Here is an 11,691-nt window from a genome sequence, read left to right on the forward strand (position 1 = left end):
TGCTGCTTGACACAGTTGCTGCAGGAAAGAAACACCTGCACAGCATATGTTTCATTCGGCAGGTCAGCTCACCCAAACCATACGGAGAAAGAGCTGGGGGGGAGTGGCTTCCCCCAAGAGGTAGGGCTGCGTTTGGTTACCAGGAACAGAGATGCAGGGTAGGGAGGGGCAAACATGACAGACATCCACCCACCCCCCGAAATTTATGGGGCGAGACAGGTGAGGTGGCCTGGCAGACTGGGAGGGTGTGTGTTAGAGGTTAGAGGCCACATTCACTGAGGGCCTCAACTGCCCATCTGGGGGTCCCGGCCTGAGGAGACCAGGGCGTGGCCTTGGAAGGTTCTTGAGCAGATGAGTCAAGTACTGAAAGCTGCGTTTTAAGAATATTCATCTCGTGACTGCATACCGGAGAAATTGGAAGGGAGAGAGACTGGCGATGGAAATGTGTTTCCGAAAGTCCCAGGATGAGAAAATGTACCTCTTCCATCAACCCCAAACTGTTTGACATGCCGTGGTTCATGGGCAACTTGAGGCACATAAATATGTTCTTTAAAGTTTAAAAGTAAGAAGTGAGATGAATGGAACCTCTGATGAGGCTTCCTCCAGCTCGAGGTGGAGAGTGGAGAGAGAGGCCCTGGAAATAATTTTTCGCAGCTCCGGCAGGCGGTACGCAGCGCGGGGGGCCTCTGCCTTTGTGTGACTTACCCCAGCCTGGGTCGGACTTGATTGGAAGCAAAGTGCCCACACTGCCTTTCCTCCCGAGCGAGGAACAGAGGCCAAATTTCAGAAAATAATTCTGAGTGATGGCTGACTCTGTGGAAGCGTTGATTGCTTTATAAATGGCATTCTCTCTGCGCCCCCCGCTCCCGCCACCACTGAAGTTTGGAGGCAGCAGCTTTTCAAATTACGCCTGAAAAGCCGCCTGATTTCCCACAGGAATCATCTCCTAGATTAGGAGCTGTTCTACCTTTTCCGACAGTTTTACCCAGAGTACAAAGCCTGTCTGCAAAGGGCAGGAGGGAGCAGTGTGTCCTCCCTTCAAAGCCTTCAGCATAAACCATTTATGAAAACGTCTCTCACGGCAGCCTCGGGGGCCATCTGCTTTCGCAGCCGGAAAGGGTTAAAAAGCACTGATGAATGGCTGCCTCCGCCACCCCATTCCCGGCTCCTTCCTTATATAATTTGCCATTCTTCTTGCACAACAGCTCCTGGGTCTCAACCTGCTCTCTCAATCAGTACCCTCACGTCCTCAGCCTCCTCCCACACAGGCGGGCTCAGACGGAAGGAAAGGAAGGACCTTTCAGAATCTCTGAGGCTGTTTCCAAGGGAAAGGATGTCGGAGGGGGTGGGGGAGGGGCCAGTAATGGAGAAGAGTGGGAAGTTTTTCTTCTTGAAATGAAACATGTTGCCCTAGCCAGTTTGGCTCAGGGGATAGAGCACGGGCCTGTGGACTGAAGGGTCCCAGGTTTGATTCTGGTCAAGGGCACGTGCCTGGGTTGCGGGCTCGATCCCCAGTAGGGTGCATGCAGGAGGCAGGTGATCAGTGATTCTCTCATCATTGATGTTTCTATCTCTCCCTCTCCCTTCTTCTCTGAAATCAATAAAAAAATATATATATTTTAAAAAGAAATGAAACAGGTTGCATTCCCTAAGGCAGAGGTGCAGAGTAGACAGACCTCAGGGTACCCCACCTCCCCTTCATCCCACCTTCGCATCCTGTCTCCCCTTATGGACCCGCCCAGTGCTCACACATCTCACTCAGGACACTGCTCAGTTCCCTGGAAGAGGCCGGGAAGCCAGGTGTGGGAACCAAACTGCGCCTCGGCTCACACATGACCTTGGGCACTTCCTCCCCCCCTTCTCAGCCTGTTTCCCTGTCTGCTAGGGGATGGGTCTGAACAAAGTCTCCCAGCACGTTCCACCCCCTTAAACATCTGATTGAATTATAGTGTTGGCAAATATGTGGGGAAATGGGTGTGTAAATCGGTACAAGGTCCTTAGAGGTCAGTTGGCAGTAACTATCAAATTTAAATGTGCAAGCCTTCCCACCAGCAATTCTGCCTCTAAGAATTTAATACTCACGCATGCACTAAGATCACACGCATGGGCAATTCACCGCAACATTGTTTTTTACAGAAACTCACAAATATTGAATGCCCAGTCTGTGCATTAATACCTCGAGAGACTGGAAGCAAAAGGTAGGAAATAACCTCATCATAAGACTTAGACATGCACCCAGATGAGACTGAAACCCTCCCCACACCATCCCACCTCCCAACTCAGAAATTCTCTACTAAAGAATGGACATCAGCAGTCATAAATGTTACTGTTGACTATTTCCTAAAAGCAAATATGGAATTTAAAAGAAAGCTGCAGAAGGTGTTGGGAGTGAGGAGGGATGGTCTGGTTAAATGAACTACAAGGTGGGGCAAAAGTAGGTTTATAGTTGTTTGTTTGGAAAATAATCCTATCTAATAAAAGAGAAACATGGTAATTAGCCACACCTCTGCTACCCTTCCCATTGGCTAATCAGGGCAATATGCAAATTAACTGCCAGCCAAGATGGTAGCTGGCAGCCAGGCAGCTTGAAGCAAACATGAGGCTTGCTTGCTTCAGTGAGGAAGGAAGCCGGGTTCCCCGCCTGCCACTGCCGGCCTCTGAGCTTGCAGTTTGAAACATTGTTACAAATATAGAAGCTAAACAAACCCCCAGAAACCTGCTTTCAGCCAGCAGGGATCTCAGAGCTGGAGTTGAAACAGTGTTTCAATTATAGAACCCAAACAAGCCAGAGACCTGCTTTCAGCAGCCGAGGCCTCAGAGCTGGAGCCAAGCCTCAGAGCTAAAGCTGGCCCAGAATAAAAAAAGAAGAAGAAGAAAAGGAGCGGTTGGGAGCTTTAGTCACCCGCCAGCCTGAAAACAGCCCTCAGCCCCTCACCCAGACTGGCCAGGCACCCCAGTGGGGACCCCCACCCTGAAGGGTGTGTGACCAGCTGCAAACAGCCATCATCCCCTCCTCCAGGCTGGCCAGGCACCCAAGCGGGACCCCCACCCTGATCCAGAACACCCTTCAGGGCAAACCAGTGGCCCCCACCCATGCACCAGGCCTCTATCCTATATAGTAAAAGGGTAATATGCCTCCCAGCACTGGGATCAGCGGAGCCGTGAGGCCTCCCAGCACTGGGATCAGGGTGACAGGGGGCAGCGCCCAAACCCCCTGATTGCCCTCTGGCTCTGTGTGTGACAGGGGGCGGGGCCACAACCTCCCTATCCGCCCTGCTCTGTTCATGACAGGGGAATGCACCCCAACCCCCTGATCAGCCCTGCTCTGTGTGTGACGGGGCAGCGCCCCAACCCCGATTGGCCCTGCTCTGTGTGTGACGGGGTGGCGCCGCAACCTCCCCATCAACCCTGCCTTGAGTGTGACAGGGGGCGGTGCCCCAACCCCCCAATCAGCCCTACCCTGAGCCTGACTGAGGGTGGCATTGCAACCTCCTGATCCGGTCTGCTCTGTGCATGACAGGGAGTGGCGTCCCAACTCCCCAATCGGCCCTGCTCTGAGCCCGACCAGGGCCTGCACCTAGGGATTGGGCCTGCCCTCTGCCACCTGGGAGCAGGCCTAAGCCAGCAGGTCGTTATCTCTCGAGGGATTCCAGAGTGCGAGAGGGCACAGGCCGGGCTGGGGGACCCTCACCTCCCCCCCAGTGCACAAATTTTTGTGCACCAGGCCTCTAGTCTATACTAATAAAAGGGTAATATGGGAATTAGACCAGATAGACCAGACGTCCTTTCTGACAAAGCCAGTGGCGTAGCCAGCCTGCAAACTGCCAGCGGTCCCTCACCCAGACCAGCGGACAACCGCTGGACCAGTCACTGTGAGGCGCACTGACCACCTCTTGGCCCTTTCCCCGGCTGGCAGGGTCCGATCTCCTGATGGCCATCCGCGGCGGGGGCAGGGCCAGCAAGCAGGTGGGAACAGCTGACCTCTTGGTCCCTTCCCCTGGCCGTCAGGCACCGATCACCTGATGGCAAACGGGGAACCAGGGGTGAGGGTGTGGGGGTGGGGGATGGGGCTGGCTGTGGGCAGCTGGGGAAAATGGACCTGATTGCAGGCCAGGCCTACAGACCATACCCACACACAAATTTTGTGCGCCAGGCCTCTAGTACAAAAATAAATAATAAAAGAATAAACTATGTTTCAAGTACTTACAACTATAAACCTACTTTTGCCCCACTCTATGTTATGTCCATATAACAAAATGAATAAAACAGCAATGGCTCTCAGAACTTACAGTACACATACCCTTGGACTCAGCAATCCTGCTTTTAGGAATTCCTTTGTCCATGTGCAAAGACGGTGAACAAAATGTTCATTGAAGCATTGTTTGCATTAATAAAAGATTGAAAACAGCCGAAAGGTCCATCCAGACAGGCCTGGCTAATTAAGTGCCTTACTAACGTGTAGTGTGCCATGTAACCTTTAAAAAGAAAGAGCTAGCTCTCTGTGCATATATATTATTAAAGAAATGGTAGCAAGCAGAACAATGCTACTATTTATGGGGAGCAGGGGCACATTGTGTGTGGAATGTCTCTTAAAGAATGACCAAGTGGCAGCCTCTAGGAAGAGTAACAGGACCAGTGATGAGAAGTCTTTTCACATAATACCCTTTATACTTATTTTTAGCCATATTCTTGTGTAACTTACAAAATTGTTTATTATTAAATAAAAGCACTTGTGAGTCTAAAATTCTATGGTAAACACATTTTGATGTTAGGAGCCTAACATCATCTGGTCCCCTCACCTGTGCTTTGCATTTCTCTAGAGAACTAGGGATGGGGGGAGGGGAGCCCTAATTGCTTAATCCAGATAAGCAAAGAGGATGCCCTTCAGGGGTTGGGTTGTGTGCTATGCAGGCGGTCACCCCATGGCCTCCGTACGCATGCAGGCAGGTGATCTGCCACTCATGCCCTAGCTCATCTGAGCCTCAAAGGCAGAATTCAGGGATCCTACTAAGTGCCCTCTGTTCAGCCCCCACCACAGCTGTCTGGGGCTTACAGCTTTTTCCCCCCACGGAGGGGTCAAATGCATATTTGCATCTTCAGCACCTTGGACAGAGCTATGGCTTGTACTTTCCTCTCATTAGGAGGGCTGAGCTATCCATTGATGGGCCCGGAGGCATCAGGTAAAGAAGCAAAGTTAGGATTCGAACCTGAGGCTGCTCGTCAGCATATGATGAGTCACATGACCAGTTACATTAGACCTTGGACCACAGAATCTAAAATATGCAGGTTGGAAACTTCAACCTGGCTTTCCATGTGCCAGGCCCAGAGACAAAAAGACGTAAATGCTGCCTCCTAGGAGCCCAGCTCACAGGAGAGCTAGCCAGACAAGTCATCCTGAGAAAGGCCGCGATAAAGTCTGTATCAGAAGGTCTGGATCAGCAGTTAGGAGCACAGCCTATGGAGACGACAGCCAGGGTGTGAACCCTGCCCCTGCTGCTATAGGCAAGTCTCTTCATCGCTCTGAGATGTGGTGAAATGGGAATAGAAATAATATCTCCCTGAGAGCAGGGTGCGAATTAGACTAATAAAGTGCTAGATGCAGGGCCCCTGGGCAGTGCTCTGTAGGGGTTGGTGATCACCATGAAAATGATGGGGCTGAAATGAGAGGACACTAAAGCTTCATGGAGGAGAACCCACCCAAGCTAGCTTTGCAATGTCTGCTCATTACACAGGGAGGGCAGGGTTCCTCTGGGCAGAGGGAACAGCGCGTGCAGAGGCTCATACAAGAGGTTCAGGGTGTTTTCACATTAATGGGAGGTGGGGACGGTCGGCAAGGCGACTGAGGAAAAGGTGAAGCTTCGGAGAGGGAGGCTGGTCTATTCAGTGCCCCAAAGGTGTGTGCTGCGCAGGCAGCCACCTTCACAACTAGCCATGAAATGGGAGACTGTCCCCATTTCTCAGGGACAGAAACGGAGCTCAGAGAGCTGAAGGGGCAGGTGCCTCAGATCCTGCTTTGAGGGAGGTCTGGGGTCCTAGGCCAGGCTATTCTCAGCTTGTGAGTACTTGCTGACTTCTGGCAAGTCTCTACAAAAGAGGGGGTGGAGCCCTTGAATTTACACTCCAGTGTGGGAGGCCAGACTTTCCTGAGAAACATTTTCATTTACTAATGGATTTAATGAGTGCAGAACTTCCTGTTTTAAACAAACAAGTGATTAGCATTGACTACAGACGTGAAAATAGAGCCTAATGAATTGCTAATTAGCCTCCTCCTCCTGGGGTCTTTTGCTGGTAAATTCCCTCTCTGGCTACTGGGAGTCTTAGACAATCTGACTGGAATTCATTCATTCATTTATTTATTCATTCACTTAAACATGCATTTTTTATAGACCTACTATGTGTCGCTGTGAACAAGACAAACAAGGTCACTTCCTCAGTCTCATGGGGAAGACAGTGTTAATTAACCTCACAAACATAGAACGACACACTTATAGGACAGGAAGCTGGGACCTCATGCAACAGGACTTGATCTTGTCCTTGGGTGGGGCTATGGTGTCCCTCAGAGAAGGGTACCTACAGGAAGGGATGTTTGAGCCAAGATCTAAAGAATAAGTAGGACTTAACTAGTTAAAAATGGATGGGAAAGAATAGAAGAGAATTCCAGACACACAGAACAGTATATGCAAAGGTCCTGTGATGGGAGGGGGCAGGGTGGGTCTAAGGAGAAGGAAGAAGCCAGTGTAAGAAGTATGTAAGGGGTGTGTGTGTGTGTGTGTGTGTGTGTGTGTGTGTGTGTGTGTGTGTGTGTGTGTGTGTGTGATGTGTGTGTGTATGTGTGAGATGAGGCGGGGCGGTGGGGGGGGAGGCGGTGGACGGGAAGGATGTTGGGCTTACTCTTCTGTAGCAGACAGTGCTGGGTGCCCAAGCCCATATCCTTCAGGTCTTACCACCTCAATGTGCTCCAGCCAACTTCCAGCTGCCTCATGTTTGCATCTCTTGGCCTGAGGACTTTCTACAAGTACAGAAGGCCTCTGTCTCCATATTTGGCAGGCCAGACGTCCTGGCCAAACTAGTACCCTAGAAGCAGCCCTCAGCCAATGACTGATGAATGCTGGTGTATAAAAACCCCAGCTCCCCCCGCCCCCCCCCGGCTGAATGACTGAGCTGCTGCTCTACACTGGCTCCCAGAGATCCATGGTAGGCTGGAGCCCAGGGTTCACAGTGCTCACTTGCCTGACCACGAACACTTTCCCTGTCTCACTTCCCTACTTCCCTCCCAAATAAACTGCTTGCCCTTACATCTTTGTCCCAGCATTGCATCTGGAGGAACCCATGGTCAACATCCTTTACACAAGACACAGATGTGTTTCCAGCCCCCTCTGCACCCCGGTTGCCCTTGTCTGAACCTCTTCCCCTCTCATCAGTTTCCCCCTGGGACCCGTGGACTATGGTAGCCCAGCCAGGCTCTGCCTGGCACAGCCTCTTTCTTGTACTCTGCCTCCGTTAATACGACTGAGATGTCTTTCCTCTGGGGCAGTGCTGTCCAATACAACTTCCTTCAGTGATGGACATGTTCTGTATCGGCACCATTCAATATAGTAGCCACCAGCCAGAGGTGTCTACTGGGCACTTGAAATGTGGCTAATAAAGATGGGGAAGTAAATATTTATTTATGTTATTAATTTAAATTTAAATACACACATGTGGCTAGTGGCTACCGTATTGGACACACAGCTCTGAGACATGCCCGTCCCCTGCTAAGCTCTCTGGAGCCCAAGCCCGATGGACGGTGGGAAGGGCAGCTGCGTGAACCCAGCTCTTTGCACCAGCTCAGCCACAGGGCCCACGAGAGTTTCCTCAGTAGATGACCCAGAAGGCAGCCACTCGGTCCCAGGGAGGTCAGCAGTGTGGGCTGGTCTGCAGAGCCCAACATTAACTCCCCCTTCTGTGCCTGCATCGTCCTTCAGCTGCTCCCCACGCCTGTAGCTGGAGCAGACAGCCCTGAGGAAGGGGCTGGGTGGGGTGGCTGATGGGTGGCGCTGAGGGAGACAATGGTTTTTGGCCGGGTAGTGAATTGAAAGGTTCTCCCTGGAGTTGAGGAATAACCATGTTTTCCAAACAATATAGTATATTGAGCTCAAAGTGCCTAGAGTTTAAGACAAAACAGGCTAACTGAATGGCCTATTAGAATTGATCCAATATCTCTCCTCCCCTTCGTCTAAGACTAAGTAAAAGAACCCCGGTACTTATCTAGTCATACAGCCGGTCAGAATAAAAGCCACATTTTCCTGTCTCCTTTGCAGCTACAGTGACTAAGCTCTGGCCCATGATAGATAAGCAGAAATGATCTTCAACTTCAAGCACACATCCTTAAGGAGAGGGTGTGTGCCCTTCTCTCCCTCCTCCTTTCTGCTCGCTGAAATGCAGCCCCGGTGCTGGGAGGAAGAGTGGTCATCTTGAGCTGGAGAGAGAAGCCAGGCTGAAGGGATAGTTGACCTCATAGAAATGGGGTAAAAATGCCGACTTGTTTCAAACAAGAGTCTTGTGACCTTTAGGAAAGGAGAAAACAGAGCTCAAAAACACTCCCTTTGGTTCACTAAAATGCGGTCGGTCCAAACTTTCACTCGAGCCTGATAAGCCGTTCCTGTTTGCCAGAGACAGATCTTTATTCATCGATTCATTTATTGAACGTGTGCAATGAGCCAAGGCCTGTGCTAGGCACTGGGGACGCGGGAGTAAACAGGACACTTAGAGTCTGTGCCCTCACCGAGCCGCCATTCCCGTCCCTGACGTTGCACAGCTCAGTGCACGTTCCAAAGTGTTTTACAGTCACCTCCGGTCAAGGGGGCACCGAGTTTATGCTTTAAAAATCCTGCTCCTCAGCTAGAACTCTTATTGCAGACGGGAATGCAAAATGATACCGACCCTTTGTCAAACAACTTGGAAGTTCCTCATAAAGTTAAACTTACATACTGCCCAGTAACCCCATCTTGGGTTTTTATCCTAGAGTAACGGTAATGCAAACATGTCCACACAAAGACTGGTATAGGAATGTTCATGGCCGAGTTGTGTACATAGCCTCAAATTAGAAACAACGCAAATGTTCACTGACAGAAGAACAGAGATTGTGCTGTATCCACACAACAAAATACTACTCGGCAGTAAAAAGAGGAATGAAGTCCTGGCTCACACAATGTGGATAAATCTCAAAATCACGAGGCTTAGGGTGAGAAGCCAGACACAAAAAAGTATATACTGTCTGATTCAATTTCTATGAAACTGTAGGAAAGGCAAAACTAATCTATCAAAAGCAGATCCGTGGTGACACGGGGGTGGAGTTTGGGAAAGGTGATTGATAGCCAAGGGGCAGAGGGAAGTTGGGAGGAGGATGAAAGTCTTTTTTTCTTGATTGCAATGGAGATTACTATATATTTATAAAAAATTTTTGAAGTATACACTTAAAATTGGTGCTTTTATTGTTTATAAATAATACCTCAATAAAAACTGACATAAGAAAAATTGATCAGATTGTCATGAATTGTGGGAGAAAAATAACCTTTGTTCATACACTGCAATATTAGGTAAGTTACATGTTTTGTTTTGTTTTGTTTTTATTGATTTCAGAGAGGAAGGGAGAGGGAGAGAGAGCTAGAAACATCAATGATGAGAATCATTGACTGGCTGCCTCCTGCACACCCCTACTAGGGATCCAGCATGTGCCCTTGACCGGAATTGAACCCAGGACCCTTCAGTCTGCAGACCAATGCTCTATCCACTGAGCCAAACCAGCTAGGGCAAGTTAAATGTTTAAATAAATAAATAAAATGGTATAGCCACACTCACAAACATGATCAACTTCTCTTGGGAATAGAAAGGGAACAGACACACGAAGTAAAAGGAGGCTGAAGCCCAGGCCTGCCAGGCTCTGGGTCTGGAAACAGGCGGAAGTGACCGGGAATTCACGTCCTGCAGAGTCAACAGGAACCAGAAGGATTCTTTGAGAACTGGAGGTCTAGTGTCAGACTCACTGCTTGAAACTGTATCTTAGGTGAATGGGAGCAGATGCAGGTCTGGCAATTGGGACCTGAATCAAGCCACCTAGACTCATTAGCTGCCTCTGTGACATCTCTGATATCACCCAAAACTGGGAATCCTGGGCAGCCAATAGGAGGCCTGGTTTGGGACTAGGGTCCTGAGGGTCTGGGTTCAGATAAGTGCAAAGAAAGAAAGTGGACAGAACAATTCCCCTTCAACATAATCCTGTAAAACAAAATTCTAATGCATGTGAAGAAAACTGACACTCAGAGAGACAGCCAAAAACTCAACTCTTAACAGATGAGTTCACTTGTGATAAGTGTAAATAATAGAGCAATCTGGGAATGACCTTAACATCAGTTTAAGACCTTAACAAAAGTAAAGAAAGGAATGGGTTGTAAAAGGAAAAAGTCATGACATAAAAGTAGGTATTAACTATTGGTGTGAAAAAGGAGCCGTGAGAAATCCTAAAAATGAAAAGTATCATTCTTGAAGTGAATTCAAATAGGACAAAGTCTAAAGCAGACACAGTTGAAGAAACAGTTAGTGAATTGAAAGATATTCCTGAGTAATTCACCCAGAAAGCAACACAGAGATAAAGAAATGGAAAGTATGAAAGAGCAGTTAAGACGTGGTGAGCAGATTGAAAAACTGCAACAGATATGTAATAGAAACTCCAGGATAGAATAAAGAATGTAATGGGGACATAATATCCATTGTACAATATTCAGATGATGGCTGAGAATATTTCAGAACCAAAAAGGAAGTCCTGAGATGGAAAACACTTTCCATGTGCTAAACAAGGTGATTAAAAATAAACCTGAGCCAGAAACATTGTAATGACAGAGCAGAATGTCAAAGATAACGAGAAAAATCTTGAGTTACAAGAAAAGAAAATTGCCTACAAAGGAATGCCAATTGAAGTGACAGGTTTCTCATCAATAGCAATGGATGACAGAGACAGAGAAGTAATACTCTGAACAGGCAAAGGGAAAGTGGCAATCAACCGACCTCAATGCACAGGTAGATGAACAGTGAAAGAGGAAAACACTTTACAGACATTTTCAGACTTGCATAGATGAAGAGAGTTTTCCACCCTCACCTTCACTGAAAGATTTACCAAAGTATATACTTCAGCAAAAGGGAAAATAAAAGAAGGAAAACATAAATACAGAAATTGGCCAAATATATTGGTAAATCTAATTAATGTCTGACTATATTACTATGAATTTTTATGATAAATAGTGGAACTAAAATTCTAAACAATAACAGGAAGATGGGATTGGGCAGTTCGGTTGGCAGTGACATAGTGTTAAAAGTGTCATGTAAAGAGGAAAATAGAGATACTGAATAACTATTTTGTTAGGAAAATACTTGGTTAAGTACTTTCATATTAAAAATTAAAATGAAATCATTGAAAGAAATGTGATTTACAGCCTTCAATTCACGTTTGGGGAGGAAAAGGGATGGGGTGCTAAAGAACATTATCTATCAAAAGTCAAGAAAGAAAGAAAAAGTAACCACATGTGCTTCTGCCACCCCAAAAAGAAATCTCATGGTAATATGAAACACAATGCACACGCACACAAAATAAGATTGTAGAAAATAAGTCCAAATAAATCAGTAATCACAATAAACATAAGTGGATTAAACTTACTT

Source organism: Myotis davidii, unplaced genomic scaffold, assembly GCF_000327345.1.
Source record: "Myotis davidii unplaced genomic scaffold, ASM32734v1 scaffold38, whole genome shotgun sequence".
Classification (NCBI taxonomy): Eukaryota; Metazoa; Chordata; class Mammalia; order Chiroptera; family Vespertilionidae; genus Myotis; species Myotis davidii.